Source organism: Buteo buteo, chromosome 2, assembly GCF_964188355.1.
Source record: "Buteo buteo chromosome 2, bButBut1.hap1.1, whole genome shotgun sequence".
Lineage (NCBI taxonomy): Eukaryota > Metazoa > Chordata > Aves > Accipitriformes > Accipitridae > Buteo > Buteo buteo.
The window spans coordinates 10,786,918-10,800,625 of record NC_134172.1 but is presented as its reverse complement, the minus strand read 5'-3'; the positions used below and the strand labels follow the sequence as shown (position 1 = coordinate 10,800,625).

General features: G+C 43.3%; 1 protein-coding gene across 1 annotated transcript in view; it reads left to right on the top strand.

Moving 5' to 3' along the window:
- The window catches only part of PTPRN2 (protein tyrosine phosphatase receptor type N2), a 662,435-nt gene that overhangs the window by 536,855 nt on the left and 111,872 nt on the right, over positions 1 to 13,708 (top strand).

Genomic DNA, 13,708 nt, shown 5'->3' with positions numbered 1-13,708 from the left:
CTCCAATGAGATGGAGAACCGAGGCATGAGCTTCAGCAGGTGACAAAAAGTCCGTTCTAGATCTGGGCTGAGAGCTTCTCTCAGAGGCGTGAAGGATGGCCCCAAGGCGATCCTTTGGTTCTCTGCTCCAAGTGCCTCCGTGTGCGGGGAGAAGGAGCGGGCTGGCGGCTGCAGGCTCTGCCTTCAGCCCTGCTGCCTCCCATGCTCAGCACCCTGTAAACCTCAGGGGTGGGAGTTCCTGGAAGTCGTGACCCCCCTCCCCTTGAGCAGCATCCCATCTGCCTCCAGCAACCTCCTCTCTCTTCTGCAAAAAGGCACGGCTCAACTGTCTAAGGAGCTCTCGACCGGCCAGACACCGTAAGGGAGCGGGGAGGAAGGAGTGACCCCCAGCTCTGAGCTCGCAGAACGGGAGACGCAGCATCTATCTTCAGCCCTGCAATTAGCAGTGACCTGCTGATGCAGGGGAGCGACGGCAGCTGAGGTAGCGACGCTGTCAGTCCAGGCATGTTTGCTTAGCGTGCAGCTGAGGGACGCGGTCGCTCAGCCTGTTTTCTCCATTCAGGGAGTTCACCCTTAAAAAATTATGATTTGTAATTGTAGCCCTAAACCATACACTGTAACTGTGAAATAGTACAGTTGCCTGATTTCTTCTCCCATAAAAAGGACTTTGGATTTATTCCCTTCCTCAGTCACTGAAAAGCAATTTATAGCATTCTTGTTCTCTAGCTCTTGATTACAATGAGGTCCGGCTCTCTGGCCAAATGTAGAGTTTATTTTGTTTAACATCCATTTTAGTAAATGTGTTAACACAATTGCAATTAAAACTGTATTTTGTTAATACACTCTTAAGAAATTCTCTTCCCCTCCTTATCACATGTCATCACTGACACTTACACAACCAGGACTAAAGCCAAACTTTTGGATCTCTTCATTTAGTGTTGTAATAGGGTGTAAAGCAACAGAGCCTTCTTAGTCTCAGATCCATGGTCTTCTCCTTAAACTCCGTTCTACACAGCAACAGAGAGCAAAAGTCAGGACTGTGGGAAACCTACAGAAAGGAAGCAGCTTAAAAATAAATAATGATCTTGATTATCTGTTTGTTTGGTTTTCTGCTCATTATCCTTCAGGCAGATGAATTGCCTTTTAAAATCCAAAGTGGTATGGAGAAGTCGTTTCAAAGATAATATAAGTGGTGAGACAGAATGGAGGCTGGAAAGAGAAATTAGAAGCTGGTCTGATATTAGGGCAAAGAGACACAGCTTGTTCCTAAGCATCTCCCCTCTACTGCTCCATCAGCTGAAGGAACCTGGGATACAGAGTAAACACTTTCGCAGAACCGAAGTGCTATCAAGGCAACTGGATGATCTGCTGCATTTTAGCCCAGCTGTGCATTTATTGCAGGCAACCAAGTGCAACAGGGAAAGTTCTTGTAAAATAGCCCAATTTCAACCAAAAGTCCTGTTGACAAAAGTGCCAGATCAAATGGCCGGGATGAGAAGTAATTTGCAGCCTTATTCCATCTCTCATTTCCATGCAGATGAATACTTAAACTTGGGAAGAGTGTGCAGGATTCATAGATTGTCCCACATGGATAAGACAGGAGAGCTTTGGCCATCTTCCCAAGACATTTCCCCTTTTGAGGGACCACTCGCCCAGCATCACCCTAATTAAAAGTGGAAGGGGGCTCTCTAAAAAGAAGCTTGATGTTCTTGTTTTCATGCACTCGTGTTGTATTCCTATGCTGAAGGAGTGGCCTTTCTATAGAGGCTGGGAGGAATCAATACAGAGCCACTCTTCTGCCTCTTTGATGCAGGAGAGTGCTCAGGGACCTGCCTACCCAACCCTGCAGTTGCTTGAAAACTGCAGAGTCTCACGAAGCAACTGGAGTGGGCCAAGATCCAACTCTCATCCATGTATGAGATAAACTGATGTAGAAAGAGATCATTTTTCTTTGTCATATGTATGATAGTCATGTTTCCAAACCCTGCAATTTCAAAATTGTTTAATTTTCATATAATGGTAATCATAGTTATTACACTACTCTATGTTATGTCTAGGGGGAAAAATGAGTGGGAAATTTGTTCTGCATGAAACTACCAGATTGAGGTATATAGCAAACGCATGAGCTTGTGTCTACATTAATTTACCCACTGACTGCATCTTAAATTTCATATCTGTTCTATCATACTCTTAATTAAGCCCTAAGTAATTTAAAGCTTTGAGGTGGACTACTATTTTATTTCTAGCTGTGGTGCATGGAAGTGTGATTCATATGTGTGAATAAAAATAGGTGAGGACAGACCTTCCCCAGTGTAAACTGTTACAGCTCCAGCGACTTGTCTTTCGCAGAGAAGACCGGAGAAGTGGCACACAGAGATTTTTGTCATGATTTTAGGGCGAGCTGTGTAACTCATACATGGCAAAGCTAGAGGACAGTGCAGAAGGGGCTTCAGGGCTGAACCTCAGGCCTTTGTGTTGGTCCCATTTCATATTTGCTTCTATCTAAAGGCAGATGAATGATGAGGTGAACATGGAGAAATTCTCATGTGTAAGAGAAAGTAAATACATCCTGCTGAAGAAACAAGGTGAGGAGGTCTGCTGAAGAAACTAGCACCTCCCTTTAGCAAATCTCACACTTCACATAAAAAAAGCCTGTGCTCAGATGTGTGGTCAGCAGGGAGCTCTCTGCCAGGGCAGCTTCAGCACATTAATCACCTGCCTTTAATATCCAGATGCAAAGTCCATCTCTCATGGGCACCCTGTAACGTTATGGCACTGAGTCCATAAACCAATAAATGTGTTTTGCTGATCCAGACAATGCTGAACAACTCTGATTTGAAACAAACAGATCTATTTCTATGGGAAACTCCTTCTGTGGCACTGAATATAAACATAATTACCAAAGATTTAAAATCAACTTCCAGCTGAAAACTTGCCACGATATGCCTGTGTTTCATATCTAAACCTTTCCCTGCACTCCTTGCTGGCAATGGTATGCTTCTGCCTCTTGCTAGATGCCTGTTGAGTAAAGCCTGTTATCAGTGTGGCTGGCGCACAATTTGGGCTAAATGTGGGAATATGACTCTTCAAGAGATCAGTGCCGGTGAAAAATGATATCTAAATATTTCCAAAACCTGCTCTTTCTTTTTAGAAGTAATAAGAAATTAGATCAGAAGCAAGATATCGAAGATACCTCAGTTTCAGCTGTACTATGCGCTGCCCTTCCTGGTTTTAGGAGGAAAAGTACTACAAGTGTTTATCTTTCTGATTGGCAGGAAATTTATAATCAAAATCTATAAGTTAATTTAAAATGTGGTGTCACGTCCAGAATATGTTTTTCTGTTGGTGTCTTCTACATACATCTGTCCTGATACCACACGTCTCCTCACGTTCACATAATCTCACTTTCATTCCTTGGGTTTATTCTTCTTTTTCCATGTCATTCAGTTGAAGTGGGAACAGAAAACACAATTCTGACAGCAAAAAGCTAAAAGTATATTTTGACTATCAGACTATGATGATTATATAAATTAATAAGTGGCTAAAAAATTTGACAAAATACTGTATTAGAAATTTCTCTTTAATATGGGAAATGTATGCAGCATGTTTGACAAATTTAAATACACAGCAGAAACTGAGTATTGGAAGAAAGAAAAATAATTTTGTTTGGCTTTTTTTTTAACTGGATTTATTGTTTTTCTTATATCTGTCCTTCAATATTTATTTCTTTCTGAGTAAGTGACAAACAGGAGGGAAAAACAGAGGAAGAAGGATAAAAAAGGAGGAAATAGGACTAAGCAGGAATGGGAGGACTTCTACCACTAAAAATTCAGAAGTGAATTTCTAAGACTCCTTGCATTAAGAAAATGAAAGAAATAAAACATTTCTATAAGAGCCTGCAGAACAAAAATTAGTTCAATTTTGTTGGTTTTCCTCATTTTCAGGTTGGCTCTACTACAAAGAAAATGAGAAAACTGTCTTTATTATCATTAATCTGGTTCCATTCAGCCATGGTATTTATCTACAGCAGAGCCAGTAATGCAAAGGGAAGGCACAATGCCTTTATGTTATTATCTCCTCTAAATATTCAAAAGTTTATGAATAAACTATTTATCAGCTTTATTTGTGACTAGTTCTGAATTTTCTTTAGATTTGCATTATTATTACTTGTGGAGCACCTTCCACTTTGACTCCAGCATATTTGCTTCAGCTTCTGGATGATCAAAGTGTCTTATGCAGATGGACCTTCTTCTGCTCTGCCAAAATCTGTCAGAGTTTGCCAGCTATCCCACGGAAGAAGGATGGAGTAGAAAAGTATAAGAGATTGACGTTATACTACAGATTGGCACAAAGAAGTGGAAATCAACTGATATAGCACAGCACCACAGCCTCAATTAGTTTAAATTAGGAAATTTTTCAATTTAAAATTTTCTTACTTTAAGATAGATACAACATTAAAATTCTCTCTCTGTGTGGAGAATGTCTGCACTGTGTCTCATTTCAGACATTTTTCTTTCCATTCATCTTGTCTACTACTATGTAAATATGTATTCAAAGTTATTCTTCCTCTCTGACTAGCTTTTCCTGGTGTTTCTCACATTCTGCGTGTTTTGTCACTCTTGATTTTTGTTCTCTCCTTCCTCAATCAGGTGTTTGAACAAGAAACGACAGTGTTCAAGTTTTCTCTGGGGATGTAAAAGAGAACAAGATAAAATCAAAAGTTGGGTCATGTCGTGATACGTATTTACTGAGAGAAAACCATCTCTATTTTTGAAAGAGTGTATGTTTATGGATATATTTTTAAACTAATGACTCACTGGATATGTTGCAGTTTTTAATGGTGCATGAGTAATGCCTGGGAGTCCATATTTAAATGTGAGGGAAATCTTGACATTTTTGAAGGGAATTCTCTGGTGTTGTTTCTATGGCAACTTTTCTAAAGAGGTGATATTTGTTTCAGTTAATTTTTAATTGTGATCAACAGTAATTAATATATTGAACATAAAAGAAAAGAGATTATGTTATGAGCCCTTTCAGACCAGCAGGAGACCAAGGGACTGTTGCACCTCACTTAAGCCCTTAAATAGGGGCCTAAAGTACTTTTTGTGGTTCATGGACTTGACTTGGGTTTTTAGAAGCAAGAAAGCAGGGTGAAAGGCACAAGCCTGTATCAGGGAACATAGATAGTGGGGTTACAGCAAAGGAGTCCTCAGTAGTGCCAGGTCAAATGTTTGGCTTGGTGAAACAGAAGACAGCATAATCAGTCCCAAGGCTTAACTTAGCTAAAGGAACAAAACTATTAAAGACAGTGAGTTAGAGAAAATGACGTAGGAAAACAAAGACCGTTAAGAATGCCTTTGCACCTCCCTTTCTCAACAGCATCTTCTCCATTTTCTCGAAGAGCTGAACAGCAGGATATTTCTATTAATCGTAGTTGGGACTCTCAAAACTTTCAGTACCTTTATGTTTTAAACATTGAAATACTTTAAGGCATAGTTTCCTTTTTCCTGTGAAGTCAGGCCTTAGTGTGCTTTTGTCCTACAAGCAAGGCTAGGTGGTAGGAAAAGGTGTAAGCTTTGATCGTGGCACTCATTTCCTGGCCTCTGAGGTGCTCCCGGGAGGGTTACGCTTTCATGCACAAAGCGATTGATCCAAGCACCAAACCTGCAGCTCCTCCCTGGGTGTGCTTAAAGTCCGTCCTGAGATCTCCACGGTGCCTTCAGGAGCTCTGAGGACAGGATCAGAGGGAGGCTGGAAGGACTTCCAGAGGAAGTTTTTCCATAAGTACTGCTTCTCATTGATTTCCCTGAATTCACAAGGAAGCATAACACATAAAACTTAGGAGCAGCTGTGTTGGAGAGTGTGGAATTCATTGTGGAAAACTAAATTCTGTACGTAGTTTGGGATGGTGAACCCTAAATTTTCGTAAGCTCTGCATTTGAAAGGGCTGTATCGTTAATATTACTGACAATTTAAAATTTGGTATTGAATCAAGAGAAATCTGAGATTTATTGGAAAACTTTTTGAACAAAGTTATCATACACAGAGTGAGTGATTAAGAGGAGAGAAGAGGCAAGAAGGTCTATTCTTTCAACAGCCTGAGCAAATCACAAAAAAAATGATAAACAGAAGATCTTTTCAGAAGCTCTGACTTTCCCTCTGCAATTAGCTTTGCATGAGAGGCTTGTCAGTGCGCGTCTTATCAAGCTCTGGCATGACCCTTCATTCTTTGCCCTTCCAAAACTCTGATGATGTTATGGGAATCCAGTGATAGGCATGTGGATGTAGCTCTCAGTGCCACTTGCAAGACCACTCTTTAAGGGTGAAAGCTTCTGTTCGGATAAATCAGCACCGTTGCTCTTCTTCTTCCATTTAAAAAAAATGAGACTTCAGTGATAATTGCTTCAAACACCAAGTGTCTGAGTACGGGTAAAATCTTACAGACCATACCTACATTTAGTGTAAATTGACTTACCTGTGTCAGCAAAGCAGTGACTTTAAAGTCTTACTGATTTAAATGGAGTTTTAAATCTATAGAACTTTGGTTGGAAATTAATTGAAAAAAATCTAATGAGTGTGTATACGCATGCTACATTACCTGCAAAATGCAAAACATAGGATAAGTAGTTTTTCACCAATCTTTCTGAGTTCATGTGTAATCTGAAGGCATAAATTTAAAGCACGTATTTTTAAAATGACTGTGTGATACATTCATTTTAGCATGCTGTCACACATGATTATTTATCTAGGTTTTATAGCTTGTGGTTGCATAAACGGATGTAGTCACCTTCCTGTTTCCAAAGCCAGAAAAGGCAATTTTTTCAATGTTCTTCAATGCTTGTGTGACTCAGAGAAAAAAAGGGCCTTCCTGAAAGTTATCTAGTCTCTATCCTCCTTCCTACATGTGCCAGGGGCTTCTTTCTCTTTTTTTGGTAAGTGTTCATACTTTCAGGAATCTAGTTATATTAAAAATGCCACACACATAGTGCCTACTTGCTTTACTGACCAAGGGCCTGCTTCCAATCAAGGGGCGTTTTGTCATTTCTTCAGTAGGAGGAGAAAAAGAAGAGGAAAACACTGGCAAATTACTTTCTAAAATAAGGAACTAGGGTGGGAGTGGGGGTGGTGTCTTTATTAGATGTAGTGAAAGTATAAGAAGGATTTTAATGGGTGTCTGCCATCTTTGCCAAATTATCCATTAAAGCTCAGCTCCAGGACCAATATTACTGGTGATATTGCTAATACTGTTCAGACTTCCACCGTTTCTGTGTGTCATAACGCAAAAGCAACACCCTTCTCAGGGACCCTACAGCAATGCTAGCACCAACCAGAAATCTTAAATAGGAGTACTACCAGTGCATGAACTTTAGTTGGTCAGGCAGTGGTCTGTAATTCTGACAGTTGTTAAAACTTTGTATACCAATTTAAATGCTGTCTTAATACGTTTTCAGAAGGGGCATTGCTGTGTTTTCCGCAAAGATGGTCTTTCTCTGTAGTCCGAAATGGGAGGTCGGTGCGAAAAGAAACTCAACGGGACTGTACGAAGCACATAAGAACTTTGTAAACCATGTGCTTTAGAACTTTAAACTCTTTAGAAAAGCATTTTGTTATTTTAAATTTATAATGCAAACAATTTAAAACTAATAAAAATGTTCTAACATTAGATTCAGGTAGGTTGGAAGTGAATTTCGATCAATATAATGAAGGACAATTTTCTAACGTAATCTATGTTTGTCCTGAGGGTACCAGTATTAGAAGATAAGATAGAAAGAGCAATATTTGTGTCAAAGGCAGAAAAAACCACATCTTGATTTAAGATCTCATAAGGATTTGCAGCACTGACTACTATTCTGAAAATACTTGTTCCCATGTAAACTGTACTAGTTTGTTTTCATCTCAGGAAAGGAGAAATAAATATCCTTTTCACAACAATATTAAAATAACACTTTAACAAACCTAATCTGCTGATGTTACAGTAGAGAAAACTGATACCTAACAGTTCTCTGAATTCTTGGCACGCACAATACTGATGCGTAAAATAAGTTCAGCATTTCAATGATAGCCACATTTTGTTATAACAAGATCACAGTGTAAAATCATGCATTTCTCATAATGTTTTACCATTAAACAGGTTTTGAGTTGGCATTTTTATAGGAGCTTCTTAATCAGGCTTTCATAATAACAGTATTTAGTCCCATGTTAAAACTTACATTAATATTTTTATCTATATTCTGTGCATATAAACCTAATCACAATGCAATTAAGGTTTCAATATTGCAAGTATTTTTTGTGGAACATTGATTTACATAAAGCCTGACCCTGAAAACATTTACTGTCGTGTTCCGGTTGCTATTCTGATTAGTTCTGTTGATCTATAATGAATTTCTCAGATTGAGGTGGCCAGGATTGGGCCCTAAATTACAAAGAGATTCAAATGTTCTGAAATGTATAAAATGTTTCAAAACACCTGCTGTGACTCCTGAGGTATTCTGAAACTTTTTCTTCACTATTTAGTTTTCCTTCAGCTGATGCAGCTGCTCAAATATTTGAAGGCTAGAATTATTACTGAATTAGGTAGAATGACACTTTTTTTGATGTAACTACTAACAAGACTGCCTCTGTCTTGTCCCATGGTTTATCTCAAGAAAGAGGTTCATCTGCAAATATAGAACATGTCAGCTTTAATTAAAATTAATATTAAAACCACAATTCATCCAGTTGTCTTGTAGTATTTTGTCTGTGGATCAGTAAGCATCACAGGCAAGTGGATCAGAGAGATCTAATACTTTTTTTGAATTTACCTGGAAAAATGTGAGAAAAGAAAATCTTCATTTGTTTAAAAATTTCTATAAAGGCATCCAGTTTTATATCGCTGATTACCTTTATAAGCAATATGTTATCAGTATGCTGCTTTTACAGGGCTTATCAGCCTCCTAGAAGGCTGAGCTGACCTTTTTCAGACAGTTGGACCTCATTTCACTAGTGGGAACCCCCAAACATTTCTGCATCTCTTTCCTATTTAAAAATAAACAGTCAAAAGGGCCAATGTGAACAGAGAACTAATCAATAGAAAAATTTGCATTCAAGTTTGTTTGATTTGATGAAGCATAGAACTATTTTATTTATTGAAACTGTATTAATGTAATTAAAATAAATGGAAAATGCACTCTTTACTTAATTAATATTTTAAGCTGTCTCTGAAGAATAGTATGCAGCTTGAATTTAGTTATCATTTTTAAACTGCAAGACAGATTAATTAGATTCAAATCTTAGCCAGAATGAAATCATTTTCTTAATAAAGCTAAGAGCTCTAGAATTTACTTGGAAGTAGAAAGTGTCTGGTGTTGATCTTCACAGATGAGCATGAGAAGATAAGACATAAAACTCAGTGAAGTCTAGTGGTTAAAATATTGCTAATTCCATTTTCAAATTATGGTCCTAGGTGTTGGGTTTATTTGTAACAAAGGCATGGTGGTTTCAAGAGATGGGGGCTCTGTCTCCTTCTTAATACATGTATTCCTAAAGTTATGGTAATTTGAAAAAATGTGTATAGGAAGTTAATATTTGGAAAAGATTTTTTGTTCATAGGAGTGAAGGAAATTCAAATTTCATTTTAAGATCCTTACAGATAGCATATCTGTGGAAAATCCGCTGCAACATACTTGGATTTGTAGTTAAGGAGCAAGGCTCCAAAGGATGTTAGATAAAACTTTTAAACAAAACAACAAATGAGATTAAATGGTGGTTTAGCTTTATCATACATCCTTTAAAAGAATGAAAATCTATTTCATGCTATATATTGTGCATGCATTTGCGGAAAGAAGTGACTAAACTTAAAACTGCAAACAGATCTGTTGTCAGAAATCAAGGCAAAAAGGTCAGTGGGGTTTTCAGCACCCAGTTATGAAGAACAGATTTTTAGGGAGTCCTGACAAATATTGCTGGTTGTCAGACAAGAATTTTGTTCTGCGCAAGCTAGAAATATGTTTCAGCATCATTCTCATTGAAATTGCAAGATTCAGAATATTTTGAGTTTAGGCGCAGTTCAAAGACAGCTCTTGAATTTGGATGAATGTTAATGCGGATCTTCAAAATATGGGTATTTTAGATGCGCTAGAACCAAAGAAACTGCCTCAAAGTCATTTTTACTTTCGATTCTAAATGTTTTCCAAGAAAAAGACATGAAACTTCCTAGAAATTCTGTAATGAAATGCTGCTGATGTCAGGTTTTTTTTGTTTTCCCATGTACAAATGCATTAAATCATATGAGAAAATGTATTTAGATCACCTAAATGCAAGTTATTCGATTGAAAATGAGGTTTTATCAAGTACCAATAAGCTGATTCACAAATAAGGGCTGTGAGTAACAGTACTATGAAAACATTAGAAACAGTTTTTAAGTTTTCAATTAGTAAACTATTGAAAATTATTTCTTCTATCTTGCAAGACTTCCTACATTTTTAGTGAATAGCACATTAAATAACCTATGTTTAAATAATTTCTTCCCTGTGATGTAACCCTCTCAGATATTTGCCATCCCTTCAAAGGTTGTATTTATCACATGATAGGTGTAATGAAAATTACATAAAAATGAAAAGTATTTTAAACTTCACTACAAATTTCTCAAATTTCTCACTTTCTCCCTGTTAAAAGATGATGTATTTTAAATAGTATTTTGCTGTCTCTTGACACTTGGCCAGTCAATTTCATGTGCAACCCATTCAGCACCTGACAGTTCTGAAAAGATGCAATATTTGCCTAGGAAATGATAATTAATATATTTGTAAATAAGAAATACAAACTACAAAGCTAATGGAAGTATTTATCAGTTTCAGACAGTTCATTAGAAGGATCAATATGCAAACACACGTGTCCTTTTAATGAAATCTCTTGGCGGGTTCATTTATCTTTCAACTTAAGTAATACAGGTTAGTGAGCAAATTATGTATGCTATGGCTCTTACCGGGGCAGGATAATATTAGACGAAGAAAAGTGCTATCAGGCTGACAGTCTGACAAAGTAATAAGTTGATACCGTGCACTAAAAATGTAGCTGATTAAATGTTTGGAGAAGCCAAGGTGGTGTTAATCTGTGGGAACGTGAAGGATTTTCCATGAGGAGAAGCCAGGTAGGAGCGAGAGGAGTACCTCTTCTCCCCGGAAACCTTCTTGTCAAACCCGGTGTTGGTGTAAACAGCATCTTCCTCAATCCGAAACGGGAAGGGTCGGTGTGGGGGGGTGGTTATGGGGCGGGCGGGGCGGGGGGTGAGCCTCTGGCACAGCTACTTCTGGATATGGCAGAAGGACCCTGTACAGTGGATGGTGATGGCACTTTTGGTGCTGTCCTACAGGTTTAAGTGAAGTGTCGCTCTGGGCGGGGGGGGGGGGGAAGGAGGTGGTGTTGGGGGGGTGCTTTGGGGACACAAGCGGCCCTTGCTCTTCCTTGGCTTCCCGGCCAGGCCCGTGTGCTTACCGAGACGCCGGCTGCAGAGGGGCGCTGGGAGGATGAATACTGTCGGGGGGGGGACGGGGGGGGGAGAAAGGAAAAACTACATTGGGGTTGCTGCAGTGTCACCGGGACAGCCGCGGGGAGCCCCGTCCATCCCATCCCATCCCATCCCATCCCACCCCATCCCACCCCCGCAGGCCGCCCCCTCCGCACTGTCCCGGGCAGAGGGGGGGTCCTTTCCCGAGGTGGGGGGGGCAGCTCCCCCTCCCGGATTTGCGGCTTTCTCGGCTCAGGAGGGTTTTGCCCGGGGGGGGGGCGCAGGGGCTGGGGTCTGCGGAGGGGAAGGGGAAAGAGCAAGTGAAGGGGGGTGCGTGTCGTGTCCCCCCCCCTCGGCTCTGCCTTGCCTGCCATCCCCTGCCGTAGCGGTAACGGGAAACAATGGGGAGAAGCAAGCGGGAGGGGGCTTCATCGCCCGGGGGGGGGCGTCCGAAGGGGCCTCCCAAGGACCTGTCACTTGTCACGCTCGCTCTGGTCCCACTCCCGCAGCCGGGGCGCTCCGGCGGCAGATGCTTCGGGGGGTGCCCCCGCAGCGTGTTTGTCGGCGGCACGCTGTCATTTGGGGGACAGGAGGAGGACTGCGGGCTCCGCTCCGTTATAGAAGTCGGTGGTGCCCCGGGCACCCACGCGGGAAAGCGGCTTTAAGTGGGAGTTAGGGGTGCGCAGCGCCGGGCACGGCCCGGCCCCGCGGCCGCTCTCAGCAGTCCCTGCCGTGATTTATCGAAGCGGGCTCCGCCACTGTCCCATGGCTGGTGGCAGCACACTGCTTCTTCCTAATTTCGCGTGTTATTTAGAGAACGAGGATGGGAGGGCGGGAAGTTTGGACCTCCTTTGCTTGGCACTGTGTGGTGGGTTTGTTGTTTGGTTTTTTTTTTTTACGGAGGAAAGTCTTTTCAGGAAGAAACGTTGCGGGCTTCTTTGCTGTATTGTCATGCAAATGATCTTTAGGTTTTCCTTGCTGTCCTTGTTTGATTTTATTTTTGGCTTTCCGTCATTGTTCTACCCTCCGCTTCCATCTTGCAAGAGTGGCACCAGAAAAAAAAAAAAAAAAAAAGAAAAAAAAAAAACAGCCGGGGAGGGGGGACGCGGACGCTTAAAAAAAAAAATCAGCCAAAAAAAACCCCCAAGACCCCACCAAAACCCAACCCCAACCCCCCCCCCCCATCCACAACAGAAACCCCAAACAGCTTTTCCAAAATGAGTGACACAGCCCGTGTCCATTCACCGCCTCACTCCGGCGAAGGGTTTCTGAACAGCCCAGACCTCCTCAGCCAATTGCTGCCAGCAACATGTGGAGGGGAGGCATCGCTATAGCAACCGGTGGATGGGCCATGTGCGGCAGCCGGCAGGGGCTGCCACCCGCCCGATATAAGGAGGGCAGCGCCGGGGCGCGCCGGCATCCTCCACCCGCGCCCGCGCCCCGCGGGGACTGCCGGGGGGGACGCCGGTTCCCCCCCACCCCCCGCCCCGCCGAGCCGAGCCGGGAGGCGGCTGCGGGCTGCGAGGAGCGCTTGTGCTTGCCGCCGCCTTTGTCTCCGCTGAGGAGGGGAGTGGGGGGGAGCCGGGGGGCTGGGAGGCGGGGGGGGGGGTGTGTGTGTGGGGGGAGTTTTGGCACCGGAGGAGGATTGCTAGAACCCGCCGAGGTGCGCTGAGCCCTCCCAGGGAGGAGCCCGTCCCGGCACGCCGGCTGCGGCGCCATGGCAGCAGGTAAATGCGATGGAGGACGGGGCGGGAGGGGGTGGGAGTGTGGGGGGGGGGGGAAGCGGCGTGTTTCGTGGCGGCCCGGCCAGGGCTCGCGTGGGAGCCGTGTGCGCCGCGTGGGGCGGAGGAGCGGGGTCTGGGGGAGGGCGGGATGGGGGGCAGCCGCCGCCCGCCCCGTCGGTCGAGGCCGGGCCGGGTCTCCGCGAAGCAGCGCGGGAGGGAAGGGAGGGCCACTTCGCCTCCCCCCGGGCCCCCGGCCGCGGCTCCGAAAGCCCCGGGCGGCCCCGGCTCAGCGGTGGCCCCGGGCTGCCCCTGGACTCGGGGCCGTCAAACAGGAGAGGGGCGGGAGGGGGCGGCGGGCCCGGCGGGGCGAGGACCGGCCCTTCCCTTCCCGCTGCCCTCGGCCGGCTCACGGCTGGGGGCCCCGAGGACGGGGGTCCCCCCCGCGGAGGATGCGCGGAGGCGGCCGCCGGAGCCCCGTCCCCGAGCGGGGGCGGTCCGG